Source organism: Phoca vitulina, unplaced genomic scaffold, assembly GCF_004348235.1.
Source record: "Phoca vitulina isolate PV1807 unplaced genomic scaffold, GSC_HSeal_1.0 scaffold26, whole genome shotgun sequence".
In the NCBI taxonomy this organism is placed as follows: domain Eukaryota; kingdom Metazoa; phylum Chordata; class Mammalia; order Carnivora; family Phocidae; genus Phoca; species Phoca vitulina.
The window spans coordinates 23,649,848-23,664,695 of record NW_022589729.1 but is presented as its reverse complement, the minus strand read 5'-3'; the positions used below and the strand labels follow the sequence as shown (position 1 = coordinate 23,664,695).

Below are 14,848 nucleotides of genomic sequence, written 5' to 3'. Positions count from 1 at the left end.
TCTTCTGAGAAATGGGATGAGCCTGCCAAGTTTGTTGGGAGGACAGCTGAATTTGTAAGCTGGTGAAGTGAAAATAAGTTGTGCCATGTGGGCAACAGGGGCTGAAGATAATGGATGTTAATGCTCAGGAACTGAATGCTTTATCTAGCCTTCAAATTCATTGAGGAGTGATGATTACATAAAGCTGGATTTATCATATCTGTACTTGTCAGCAAAATCTAGAGAAAAAAAATCACAGTTTTATAGTATACAAAGCTTGAGCATATCATGTTGCTACCAATACTGAGCCACATAATGTAAACTTAACATTCTTCATCCAATGACTGATATCATTTGCCATCCCTGCTTAAGGCCTGTGGAAGTGCCTTAGTTATCCAGAGCTCCTGGAAAGCCATGATGATGTTGAGGTCTATGGAATGTGCAACTCAAGTGGTATATCAGTCAAAGACCAAGGAGGAAACAACCCACTTTAATTTAGGAAAGCTTAATATACAAAGGTGTGAGCAGGGCCCATGGAAACCACAAAGATAGTGCAGCACATACCCTGAGGTAGTATTGGGGGGGGGGGGTGCATTCATCACTCCTGGAACAGAAGTGTCAAGGGAAGGAAGAGGTTACTGGAATCTAGAGACAGAAAAGGCTGTGCAGAAAATGTCACCTTAGAGCAACTGTGACTTTCAGAAGCGGGACACAGCCAGCCTGAAGGCATCGTGCAGGGAGGGGTACGGAGGAATAATACCCCAGCCTCCTCTTCCCTCTACTCTCCAGCAGGTGCCGCCCATTGACTGAACCCAACCAACAACCGGGGGCAGAGAACCCTTTGAAACTGTCTCTCAGACATAGTGCAGGGTGGAGTAACAAGTAGAGTGATCTGAAGGGGCAAATGGAAGATACCCAACATAAGTGGAAAGACAGCAGTATTGTCTTAAGTAACCTCTAGCTTTGCCTAAGTTTTTATTTTATCGGTAATTCCATAGATGATATTATTCACTTGGTTTCCTCTCCAGCATGAACATAAGAGTGGGTGAAGGACATTAATCCCCAGTAGTCAATTTCCTTAAGCATTTCCAGGTAACATTATCTCCTGTCCGCCCCAAAAAATCAAGAATTCTCACCTAAATCCCCAGGAGAATATCTATTTTCATTTTACAAAGAATGCCAATTGTTGAGTGGTGACTGTTTTTAAAGAGAATAATTAAAGCTCTCAGTTTCTCCTTTTACAAATCAGGTGAGCAATGTACTTACTTTGAACCATGACAGTTTTTTGGCTGCTTGTGAACTCTGGAAATATTGATCAGTTAAAAATATTCGGATGCTTGCATCTCCTGAATTTGCTTACTGCAGCCCTTCTTCCTGGTCGGTCAGGAGAGCACCAGCAATTTTGTTATCATGATAAATTATCCTCCCTGGTAGGTCACTCTTTTTTACCTAAAGTCACAATTTGCTCTTTCCTCTAGGTCACAACCTGATTTTTCAGGGTGACAGATTTATTGCTTGCTTTGTGCTCCAAAAAACAAATAGCCAACATTGCTCAAAATACAGTACTGTCACAGTAACTTTGGATATTTCCCAATGGGAATAAGACCCAGCATTTATATTCCTGTTAGAATATGGTAGAGAGAGAGAGCATTTTCCCATTTCTCCAAATCTGGGCTGGAGAATGGTAGTTAGGTTTAAGTCACGCTGCCAGTTTTAAGCAACTGATAAGCAAGTACTTGTTGGCATAGTCTTGCGGGGGCACTTCTTTTGAGGAAGCACCGAAAAGCAAAGCAAACAGCTACTTCTGACCTCCAAAGCAAGCCTTTTCACTGACAGCACATTTTCTTCAGCCATCATAAAAACACAAGTCCCCCAATAAAATTTCCCTAAAACCTGAGAATGAAGCTGTGGGTGTTAGGTAAGGTCATGTCGCAGACTTCTCACGGTGGAATGTGGACTAAAGTGATGAACAGCACTGCCAGGCCTGTTCATAAAAAAACCCACACTCAGTCTTCAGTGCTTCCTTCCCCAACCTGCCATCTGGATATGCTGCAAATCTCCAACCCTGCATCGGGCCCAGCTCCCACACTGTACATTTCTAAATGCTGTGTGACCTTACAAATGTTACTTAACCACTCTGTGCCTCCATGTCCTCATCTGTTGAAATAGAAATAGTTATAAAACATACTTTATAGGACTGTTGAGAGAATTCAATAAGCTACTGCTTCTAAAGCATGTAAAACAAGGCCTTCCTATGCAAGTATTAGATAATTTTTCTAAGTTTAGTCTGGTGAAAATAAAGTAGTATCTTCCTTGTGGTTTTCTTTTCCCGAAATGATTGCTCACATCTTTTGCCATTTTTCTACTCCGGTTGTTAATCTTTCTCATATTCATTCATTGAAATTCTCTATATATTCTGGGCCAAACATGTGTTATTTATATGTGTTGTAAATATGGCTACTCTTTTTATGGGGGGGTGAGGGAGTGATTGGCAGAGCCAGCTGAGGCTTTATTTGGGAACAGACACGTGAACGGGCTTTTAGTCGGGGGCAAGGGCAGGAGATACCCAGAGCTGTAGGGTGGACTGAGGAATGGAGCTGAGCCTCCAGGTGGGTCTCCTGTTTCTGACGCTGCCCTGCACAGCTCCTTCCCCCAAAGGCTCTATGGCAGCCACAGGAGTGGGGAGGCTGGGAGCAGCCACAGATGACTCCAACACCAACTTCCTCTCCATCTTCTTCACAACCACAGCCTTGGAGGAGCTGACTCGGCTGAAGGAACTGGAGGCCCGCCACAGCCGAAGCTGGACTGGAAAGAGCTCAGCCTGCAGTTGAGGCTCGGGCTCCTGAGCCCCCCCACCCCAGTGGGCGGAGCTTGGCCCCCCTGAGTAGCCACTGGCAGTCTTGGTATGGACACGCAACGTTTGCATCCGGGCCTCCAGCCGGTCTCCCCGCCCTCCAGTAGCTTCCGGTAGGTGGCGATCTGCATGTCCAGGGCCAGCGTGACGTTCAGGAGCTCCTGCGACTCGCGCCGCTGTCGCGCCATGTCCCGCTCGGCTCGCTGCAGCGCAACCTCCCGCCCAGTCAGCTCGGCGCCAGCGTCCTTACTGGCCAGCTCCCTGTGCTGCCCAGTGTCGGCGAGGGCAGCCTCCAGGGAAGCCCCGTGGCCGTGGAGGCCGCCCAGCTCAGCGTGGAGTCGGCCAGTGTTGGGTTCTTCTCACAAGTCTCCGTCTTCAGGCGACGGAGGTCATCCCCGTGCTTCCCAGCCAGTGCCACCAGCTGTCATGTGTGATCTGGCCGTGGTCTCGGTCTCGGTCTCGGCCGCGGCCTGGCTGCGGTTAGCGATCTCCTTCCGCTGGGCCTTGAGCTCGGCGACCTGGTGCAGGGAGCGGCGCGAGGCGCAGGAGATGTGCGGCTGCCCCTCCCGGCTGCGCTCTTCGCCCGGCGGCCCGAGGAAGCCCATGTGGCCCGTCAGCCCCTCCGGGCGGACTCCGGCTCTGCCACGTTCATGTAAGCCTCACGCACAGCCCTCTTGAGGAGGACGGAGGCGATCTCCATCTCTGCACGCTCTCCGATCTCTTCCCCCTACTTACTCTTGCGTGTGGACGAGCTCCACCTCCGGCTTCAGCCCCTATCCTGGGCCAGTGCGTCCAGCGGCCGCCCGAAGCTGATGTAGCTCTCGAACATCTTGTCCACGTTACTCCGAGCCATTTTCCGCTACTGCGGGAGCCTCCATTTCGTCTCCAGAATCTCGTTCTGCTGCTCCAGGGTCCGCACCTTGTCGATAAAGGAGGCGGACTTGCTGTTGAGGGTCTTGAACTGCTCCTTCTCCTGGGTGCGCACAGCCTGGATGTGGGGTCCACCTCCAGCTTAAGGGGGCTCAGCAGGCTCTGGTTCACTGAGACGGCTGCCATGCCCCCTGTACCCCCTACCCCGGCCTAGTCCCCGACCATCTTCATGGGGCCCAGGCCTCCCCGGAAGCTGCTGCGGCTGCCCACCTGGGAGAAGGCCCGGGAGCTGATGCGGGCGCCAAGTGCGCTCAGGTACAAGCTGCTGCTGAAGGCCCGGGGGCCAGAGGTGGACACCTTGTAGGACTTCTGGGTCACCCTGATGGACATGGTGGAGGCTGGAGTGGAGGCAAGTAGGCTGAAACCGAGATTGGAGAAGGAGCCAAGAAGCTGCTTCTAGGTGGGGCGTTCACTCTCTTTAGTATATGTACAGTATAGATTTTAATCTCAGGAAAATAAGAATTTTCAAAATAGATCCTCCAAGTACTTGAAAGTCAATGCCTAATAATTGGAGTAAAGTATTCTAAATAGACTGACAGTTCGCCTTCATAAAATAATTGCCAGATCCTTCCCTTGCTTACTGGCCTAAATGTTACATCAAATTCTTAAATCAAAGTAAACTTAGAGGCGCGCCTGAGTGGCTCAGTCGTTTAAGCCTCCATTAAGTTTCCACTCTACATTTCTGGTCAGGTCATGATTTCACCATTGTAAGATCAAATCCTGCTTGCGCTCAGCAGAGAGTCTGCTTGAGATTCTCTCTCTCCCTCTCCCTCTGCCCCTCCCTCGCTCTCTCTCTAAAATAAATAAATAAATCTTTGAAAAACAATAAAAAAGTAAACTTATAATTGATAGTCATCAATAATAACATACTCAGGGATATACAAGAATAATAAGCACAATTCCTGCCTTTATCAGGTTTAACATCTAGCTATGATGAAAGAATAAACACATTAAAAATATTTAAGGGCCTTTGTCAGTAGCACGAGCCAAAACAAGGTTCAGAACGTCCAATATCGGGATGTCTCCACTTCATTGTATAACACACAGCCAGTAAACCTACCATTTGATTTGAAGAAAAACAAAATAATAAATAAATAAAATAAATAAAAATATTTAAGGGGTGCCTGGGTGGCTCAGTCAGTTAAGCAGGTGGAGCTCTTGATTTCGGCTCAGATCATGATCTCATGGTGAGGGGATGAGTCCCACCTTGTCTCCCTGTTCAACGGGGAGTCTGCTTGAGATTCTTTCCCTCTCCCTCTGCCCCTCCCCCTACTCACCCCTGCTCACTCTCTCTCTCTCTCTCTCTCAAATAAATAAATCTTTTTCAAAAGAGTAAAAAAAAATGTTTTAATTATAAGGTAATATAAATTTCAGGTAGTACACACCAGTGTATATATCATTATAATTCATTCCTATATTCGGGAAACTCATTTCATAAGTCACACCAACAAAGACAACAAAATGGTAAAAACTAATTTCCTTCCTTGTTGATGGGAATCCTTGAAAAGTCTGAGTTTATAGTGTCCAAACCATGAAAGAATGGGTTTTTGTTATTGGAATTAGTCCATGGGTAGGAATATTGTCATAGATAATAGGTTCAGTGTTTAAGAGGACGATCAGGCTGCAGTAAATCCCTGTTGTCTTTCTCTTATCCTCACCATCTGCCATTTATATATGGTTTCAAACATATGCATATTGGGCAACTCTTAGCCTTTAAAAAATCTCATTATCTCATTTCTGTGAACATTCTTGAGTTTTTCAAGGATCTTTCTATATAAGTCTCGAGTGATAAATGCAAGTTGGTTTTAATTATTCTTAATCATTTTGTGATCCAAATATGGCCTCTGTGGACTCAAAATATTTAAAGTCTAAGGTGTTTGTTTCAAATCAATCCAACTCTGGTCCTTAGCTCAATATCAGTCATCAGAGAACAAGATATATTTTAAAACACAGTTTTCTCTGGATATTAAAAATATTATATTTTAGGGGCACCTAGGTGGCTCAGTCAGTTAAGTGTCCGACTCTTGATTTCAGCTCAGGTCATGATCTCGAGGTCCTGAGTTCGAGCCCCGCATCGGGCTCTGCACTCAGTGTGGAGTCTGCTTGTCCCTCTCCTTCTCCCTGCTTGCTCTCATGCTCTCTCCCCCTTAAGTAAATAAATAAATAAAATCTTAAAAAATTTATATTATATTTTAATCATCAAAATTTATTCTAAATTCTTATAACTGTTACAAGCCAAAAGACCAGTTGGCAGAACAAGTATTTAAATTCTGATTTATTGTTTTAATTCAACAAATATTTATAGTAATAATAATAATATTTCGTAGTAAATAAGTGTCTATGTGCCAGGCCTTGCACAAAGCTCTGAGTTAGGGCTTATCTATTCAAGTCAATAAATGCTGCTTGAGTACTTGGTATGTGCAAAGCACTGTCCTAGGCATTTGGGAGTCTATAAAGATTGCAACACAAGTGATTATGCTACAAGATAGTATAGACCTATTAGGTATCATAGAAAAAATACAACTGATTTGGTAGCTCAAAGACAGGAGTGAGCCTATCCCTAAAGGAACCTGGAAAGGTTTCACGAGCAGATGTTAGCACATTATGGCTTGAAAACTCAGAAAGCCCTCCCACCCTCTACACACAAACCACAGGGGCTGTCCGACGGGCCTTAAGCAGAGGCACCCCTGTAGTGAAACACTGCCCCACAATCCCATCCCCACCCCCACACAGGTGTTCTCATTTCCATTGCCCTGTGCATATGCTCTTTTTGACTCTGACGTAGTGTTGCAGTCCTGCTTGTTGCTGGCATCACCTGCTCATGAATTGGTCTGTGGGTCATGGAACATTCTAACCTGAGCCTGTCCCACACCTCCTGGAAAGATCTGTTAGGACCCAACAGATCATGTCCATATAGCTCTTTAAGCTTTTCTTTTTTTTTTTTAAATTTTTTATTGTTATGTTAATCCCCATACATTACATCATTAGTTTTAGATATAGTGTTCCATGATTCATTGTTTGTGCATAACACCCAGTGCTCCATGCAGAACGTGCCCTCCTCAATACCCATCACCAGGCTAACCCATCCTCCCAACCCCCTCCCCTCTAGAACCCTCAGTTTGTTTTTCAGAGTCCATCGTCTCTCATGGTTCTTCTCCCCCTCCGATTTCCCCCCCTTCATTCTTCCCCTCCTGCTACATTCTTCTTCTTCTTTTTTTCTTTCTTAACATATATTGCATTATTTGTTTCAGAGGTACAGATCTGAGATTCAACAGTCCTGCACAATTCACAGCGCTTACCAGAACACATACCCTCCCCAGTGTCCATCACCCAGTCACCCCATCCCTCCCACCCCACCCCCCACTCCAGCAACCCTCAGTTTGTTTCCTGAGATTAAGAATTCCTCATATCAGTGAGGTCATATGATACATGTCTTTCTCTGTTTGACTTATTTCGCTCAGCATAATACCCTCCAGTTCCATCCACGTCGTTGCAAATGGCAAGATCTTATTCCTTTTGATGGCTGCATAATATTCCATTGTATATATATACCACATCTTCTTTATCCATTCATCTGTTGATGGACATCTTGGCTCTTTCCACAGTTTGGCTATTGTGGACATTGCTGCTATAAACATCGGGGTGCATGTAGCCTTTCGGGTCCCTACTTTTGTATCTTTGGGGTAAATACCCAGTAGTGCAATTGCTGGATCATATGGTAGCCCTATTTTCAACTTTTTGAGGAACCTCCATACTGTTTTCCAGAGTGGCTGCACCAGCTTGCATTCCCACCAACAGTGTAGGAGGGTTCCCCTTTCTCCGCATCCCCGCCAACATCTGTCATTTCCTGACTTGTTAATTTTAGCCATTCTGACTGGTGTGAGGTGGTATCTCATTGAGGTTTTGATTTGGATTTCCCTGATGCCGAGCGATATTGAACACTTTTTCATGTGTCTGTTGGCCATTTGGATGTCTTCTTTGGAGAAATGTCTGTTCATGTCTTCTGCCCATTTCTTGATTGGATTCTTTGTTCTTTTGGTGTTGAGTTTGATGAGTTCTTTATAGATTTTGGATACTAGCCCTTTATCTGATATGTCATTTGCAAATATCTTCTCCCATTCTGTCAGTTGTCTTTTGGTTTTGTTGACTGTTTCCTTTGCTTTGCAAAAGCTTTTTATCTTGATGAAGTCCCAATAGTTCATTTTTGCCCTTGCTTCCCTTGCCTTTGGCGATGTTTCTAGGAAGAAGTTGCTGCGGCTGAGGTCGAAGAGGTTGCTGCCTGTGTTCTCCTTTAGGATTTTGATGGACTCCTGTCTCACATTGAGGTCTTTCAACCATTTGGAGTCTATTTTTGTGTGTGGTGTAAGGAAATGGTCCAGTTTCATTCTTCTGCATGTGGCTGTCCAATTTTCCCAACACCATTTGTTGAAGAGACTGTCTTTTTTCCATTGGACATTCTTTCCTGCTTTGTCGAAGATTAGTTGACCATAGAGGTGAGGGTCCATTTCTGGGCTCTCTATTCTGTTCCATTGATCTATGTGTCTGTTTTTGTGCCAGTACCATACTGTCTTGATGATGACAGCTTTGTAGTAGAGCTGGAAGTCCGGAATTGTGATGCCGCCAGCTTTGCTTTTCTTTTTCAACATTCCTCTGGCTATGCGGGGTCTTTTCTGGTTCCATACAAATTTTAGGATGATTTGTTCCATTTCTTTGAAGAAAGTGGATGGTATTTTGATGGGGATTGCATTGAATGTGTAGATTGCTCTAGGTAGGATTGACATCTTCACAATATTTGTTCTTCCAATCCATGAGCATGGAACGTTTTTCCATTTCTTTGTGTCTTCCTCAATTTCTTTCATGAGTATTTTATAGTTTTCTGAGTACAGATCCTTTGCCTCTTTGGTTAGATTTATTCCTAGGTATCTTATGGTTTTGGGTGCAATTGTAAATGGGATCGACTCCTTAATTTCTCTTTCTTCTGACTTGTTGTTGGTGTATAGGAATGCCACTGACTTCTGTGCATTGATTTTATATCCTGCCACTTGACTGAATTCCTGTATGAGTTCTAGCAGTTTTGGGGTGGAGTCTTTGGGATTTTCCACATAAAGTATCATATCATCTGCAAAGAGTGAGAGTTTGACTTCTTCTTTGCCAATTTGGATGCCTTTGATTTCTTTTTGTTGTCTGATTGCTGTGGCTAGGACTTCCAATACTATGTTGAATAGCAGTGGTGATAGTGGACATCCCTGCCGCGTTCCTGACCTTAGGGGGAAAGCTCTCAGTTTTTCCCCATTGAGAATGATATTCGCTGTAGGTTTTTCATAGATGGCTTTTATGATATTGAGGTATGTACCCTCTATCCCTATACTCTGAAGAGTTTTGATCAAGAAAGGATGCTGTACTTTGTCAAATGCTTTTTCTGCATCTATTGAGAGGATCATGTGATTCTTGTTTTTTCTTTTGTTAATGTATTGTATCACGTTGATTGATTTGCGGATGTTGAACCAACCTTGCAGCCCAGGGATAAATCCGACTTGGTCGTGGTGAATAATCCTTTTAATGTACTGTTGGATTCTATTGGCTAGTATTTTGGTGAGAATTTTTGCATCCATGTTCATCAGGGATATTGGTCTGTAATTCTCCTTTTTGATGGGGTCTTTGTCTGGTTTTGGGATCAAGGTAATGCTGGCCTCATAAAATGAGTTTGGAAGTTTTCCTTCCATTTCTATTTTTTGGAACAGTTTCAGAAGGATAGGTATTAATTCTTCTTGAAATGTTTGGTAGAATTCCCCTGGGAAGCCATCTGGCCCTGGGCTTTTGTGTTTTGGGAGATTTTTGATGACTGCTTCTATTTCCTTAGTGGTTATAGGTCTGTTCAGGTGTTCTATTTCTTCCTGGTTCAGTTTTGGTAGTTGATACATCTCTAGGAATGCATCCATTACTTCCAGGTTATCTAATTTGTTGGCATAGAGTTGCTCATAATATGTTCTTATAATTGTTTGTATTTCTTTGGTGTTGGTTGTGATGTCTCCTCTTTCATTCATGATTTTGTTGATTTGGGTCATTTCTCTTTTCTTTTTGATAAGTCTGGCCAGGGGCTTATCAATCTTGTTAATTCTTTCAAAGAACCAGCTCCTAGTTTCGTTGATCTGTTCTACTGTTCTTTTGGTTTCTATTTCATTGATTTCTGCTCTGATCTTTATTATTTCTCTTCTCCTGCTGGGTTTAGGCTTTATTTGCTGTTCTTTCTCCAGCTCCTTTAGGTGTAGGGTTAGGTTGTGTACTTGAGACCTTTCTTGTTTCTTGAGAAAGGCTTGTATTGCTATATACTTTCCTCTTAGGACTGCCTTTGCTGTATCCCAAAGATTTTGAATAGTTGTGTTTTCATTTTCATTGGTTTCCATGAATTTTTTTAATTCTTCTTTAATTTCCTGGTTGACCCATTCATTCTTCAGTAGGATGCTCTTTAGCCTCCATGTATTTGAGTTCTTTCTGACTTTCCTCTTGTGATTGAGTTCTAGTTTCAAAGCATTGTGGTCTGAAAATAGGCAGGGGATGATCCCAATCTTCTGGTACCGGTTGAGACCTGATTTATGACCTAGGATGTGATCTATTCTGGAGAATGTTCCATGGGGACTAGAGAAGAATGTGTATTCCGTTGCTTTGGGATGGAATGTTCTGAATATGTCTGTGAAGTCCATTTGGTCCAGTGTGTCATTTAAAGTCTTTATTTCCTTGTTGATCTTTTGCTTAGACGATCTGTCCATTTCAGTGAGGGGGGTGTTAAAGTCCCCCACTATTATTGTATTGTTGTCGATGTGTTTCTTTGCTTTTGTTATTAATTGCCTTATATAATTGGCTGCTCCCATGTTAGGGGCATAGATATTTACAATTGTTAGATCTTCTTGTTGGATAGACCCTTTAAGTATGATATAGTGTCCTTCCTCATCTCTTATTACATTCTTTGGTTTAAAATCTAATTTGTCTGATATAAGGATTGCCACCCCAGCTTTCTTTTGGTGTCCATTAGCATGGTAAATGGTTTTCCACCCCCTCACTTTCAATCTGGGGGTGTCTTTGGGTCTAAAATGAGTCTCTTGCAGACAGCATATCGATGGGTCTTGTTTTTTAATCCAATCTGATAGCCTGTGTCTTTTGATTGGGGCATTTAGCCCATTTACATTCAGGGTAACTACTGAAAGATAGGAATTTAGTGCCATTGTATTGCCTGTAAGGTGACTGTTACTGTATATTGTCTGTGTTCCTTTCTGGTCTATGTCGCTTTTAGGCTCTCTCTTTGCTTAGAGGACCCCTTTCAATATTTGTTGTAGGGCTGGTTTCGTGTTTGCAAATTCCTTTAGTTTTTGTTTGTCCTGGAAGATTTTTATCTCTCCTTCAATTTTCAATGACAGCCTAGCTGGATATAGTATTCTTGGCTGCATATTTTTCTCATTTAGTGCTCTGAATATGTCCTGCCAGTCCTTTCTGGCCTGCCAGGTCTCTGTGGATAAGTCTGTTGCCAATCTAATGTTTCTACCATTGTAGGTTACATATCTCTTCTCCCGAGCTGCTTTCAGGATTTTCTCTTTGTCTCTGAGACTCGTAAGTTTTACTATTAGATGTCGGGGTGTTGACCTATTTTTATTGATTTTGAGAGGGGTTCTCTGTGCTTCCTGGATTTTGATGCCTGTTTCCTTCCCCAAATTAGGGAAGTTTTCTGCTATAATTTGCTCCATTATACCTTCTGCTCCTCTCTCTCTTTCTTCTTCTTCTGGGATCCCAATTATTCTAATGTTGTTTCGTCTTATGGTATCGTTTATCTCTCGAATTCTGCCCTCGTGATCCAGTAGTTGTTTATCTCTCTTTTTCTCAGCTTCTTTATTTTCCATCATTTGGTCTTCTATCTCACTGATTCTTTCTTCTGCCTCATTTATCCTAGCAGTTAGCGCCCCCATATTTGATTGCACCTCATTAATAGCCTTTTTGATTTCTACTTGGTTCGATTTTAGTTCTTTTACTTCTCCAGAAAGGGTTTCTCTAATAACTTCCATGTTTTTTTCAAGCCCAGCTAGTATCTTTAAAGTGATGATTCTGAACTCTAGATCTGACATCGTACTAATGTCCGTATTGAGTAGGTCCCTGGCAGTCGGTACCACCTCTTGTTCTTTTTGTTGAGGTGATTTTTTCCGTCTTGTCATTTTGTGCAGAGGAGAATAGATTAATGAGAGAACAAAATGCTAGCAGGGTAACAACATCCCCAGAAAATATACTCTAAACAAATCAGAAAAGACCTGAAGCAGTGGGAAAAGAAAGGGAAAGAGAGAAAAAAGAAAAGGAAAGAAAAAAAGAAAAAAGAAAAAGATAAAGATAAAAACAAACAAAAGCAGAACAAAACAAAACAAAACAAAAACAGAATGTGATCAAATATGATCAGGCTGGATTATAGATCAGTGCCACACACTAGATTTTGGGTGTATTTTGGTCTGTTAAAAGAAAGTCCCTCCCAAAATTTTAAAGAAAGAAAAACTTATATATGTACAAAAATAAGGGTTGATATGATGAAGGGATGGAATATGACTGTAAAGATGGAAATTATAAAAAATTTTAAAAAAGGATTTGATAAGTTGTTTGAAAAAAGAAAGAAGAGGATTAAAAAAAAAAAGAAAGAAAAAAGGGAGAGAATGTGATCAGGCAGGGGAGTAGAAAAAAACCATACACTAGAGATTTAGAGTATATTTTGATCTGTTAGAAGAAACTATCTCAAGATTTTAAAGAGAGAACAACTTATATATATATGCCAAAAATACAGGTAACTACTATGAAGGGATAGAATATGACTTTAAAAATGAAAAATAAAAATGTTTTTTTTTTTAAAAAAGGGATTGATAAGATGTTGGTTGAAAAAGGGAAAAAGAAAAATTCAAAAAAAAAGAAAAAAGGAAAAAAGAAAAAAAGACAGTTTAAAAAAAAAATAATTAACTTTGAAAGACTAAAGAATCATGGTAAAAAAGCCATGAATTCTATGTGCAGTGTTCCCCTAGCGCTGGAGTTCTGCCGTTCTCATTGATCGGTAAACTTGGTCTTGGCTGGCTGTTCTTGCTGATCTTCTGGGGGAGGGGCCTGTTGCCGTGGTTCCCAAATGTCTTTGCCGGAGGCAAAATTGCCCCGCCCTTGCCCGTCCGGGCTAAGTAATCTGCTCGGGTTTGCTCTCCGGAGCTTTTGTTCCCTGCAAGCTCTCCGTACAGCTTTGGAGGCGGAGAGTGAAAATGGCGGCCTCCCAGTCTCCGCCCCGGCGGAGCCGAGAACTCGGGGCCCCGCTCCTCAGCGAGCCCCCAGAGAAAAGCCGTCAGTCACTCCCGTCTCCCCGGTCTCCGGCCGCACTCCGCGCTCACCCGGCCTGTGACCGCGCCTTTCTATCTGGCACCCGACCCCGGGTGGAGTCTCCAAACCCAGCAGATCCCCGCGGTGCGCTCCCGCACCTCTCCTCCCGGGGGAAGAAGGTGAGTCTCCCCGGATCTGCCGCTTGTTGGGTCCCTGCTGGAGGAGCAGTGGCCCGACTGTGCCACGGATCACGGTCTATGACAACCCCGAGCTGAGAGCCCGCGCCTGGGCTCCGTCTCTGCAGCCGGCTTCCCTGCTCCGATACCTGGGAGCTCTGCCGCACTCAGGCACCCCCGGTCTTTCTGTGACCCCGAGGGTCCTGAGACCACACTGTCCCGCGAGGGTTCCACCCCCCACTTCGCCACCAGAGTGACGTCCCTCAGCGGAGCAGACTTCTAAAAGTTCCGATTTTGTGCTCCGCGGCTCTATCACTTGCCAGAAGCGGCCGTCGGAGGCCCCTCCCCCGCCGTCTATCCTCCCGAATATCGCCTCGGATTCACTTCTCCGCACGTCCTACCTTCCAAAAAGTGATCGCTTTTCTGTTCAGAGAGTTGTTGCTCTTCTTTTCTTTGATCTCCTGTTGAGTTTGTAGGTGTTCAGAATGGTTTGATCCCTATCCAGCTGAATTCCTGAGAGGAGACGAAATCCAGGTCTCCTACTCCTCCGCCATCTTGCTCCGCCCCCTGCTCTTTAAGCTTTTCAAAGTATCATCCCAGATAAGGAAATGGATGGAGATTTAAAAGGATGTCATTATATCACTGAAACTATGTCATAAAAAATAGAGATAGCAAAATATGCAGGATTGTATTCGGCAGTAGTTACGAGCACGCAAGCCATTTGGGGGAAATAGCTTGGGCACTTAATGACACCCCTGACTTCAACCCACCCGTATTTTTTCAATTTATATTTTGTAAGATGATCTGCAATGACATGCCATCAAAAAATAAATACTGTAGGAATCAGCAGAATTTTCCAAGGTCCCATCCAAACCGCTCTGTACACATTCATAATCTGAATAACAGAATTCCTTTTCTTCTGTCAGTCACTGTGTTTGTTTTCTTTTTGTGGCCATCAGAGGCTACCAATGAGATAACTCAGAAAATATCATGCACAGGGAGCTAATTGGAATGGACTTTGCTACTCCTTGGCTTGTTTGAAGAAGCCGAACTCAGGCACGACATTTCAGAGGATGGGGAGTGAATTCACAAGTCATGTGTCATAATTCCCTCTAACTCCATTCCCAACTCCTCCTCTTCTGGGCATGATGGACCCAGAGGGAAATAAAACCACAGCTGAGCCTTCATGGTGGGCACTGAGAGGTCTGTAATGAAAATATTATTTCCTCATCATCACTTCAGGAGACCAAGGAGTCTAATGGAGAGATCGGTGAACTTCAAGCAGAAAGATGGAGAGCTAATCCGCCATTGAATTATCATTAGTCCTCACGTAAGTCAATCCTTTGGTTTCTTCTGCTGTAAAAGGGTGGGGAGTAAACTAAATGTTCCCTGAGATTCCCCATAGTTTAACATTTTCTGACTAGATTGCTCTCTACTCTAGGCAAGCAAGTTTTCCCACACTATCCATCATGTTAGTTTCCCTATATACAAGGGAAGAAATTCTTAAAAGTGGCAAAAGTTAGATTCCAGATCAAAATTGTTGTTAAAGATCATTGTGTCTCTCTGTGAACTAAGATAAAGCAAACAC

At 43.4% G+C, this 14,848-nt stretch overlaps 1 pseudogene; it reads right to left on the bottom strand.

Annotated features, from left to right (window-relative positions):
* Positions 1-2,518: 2,518 nt before the first annotated feature.
* Positions 2,519-4,093, bottom strand: LOC116643371 (annotated as a pseudogene).
* Positions 4,094-14,848: the final 10,755 nt, after the last annotated feature.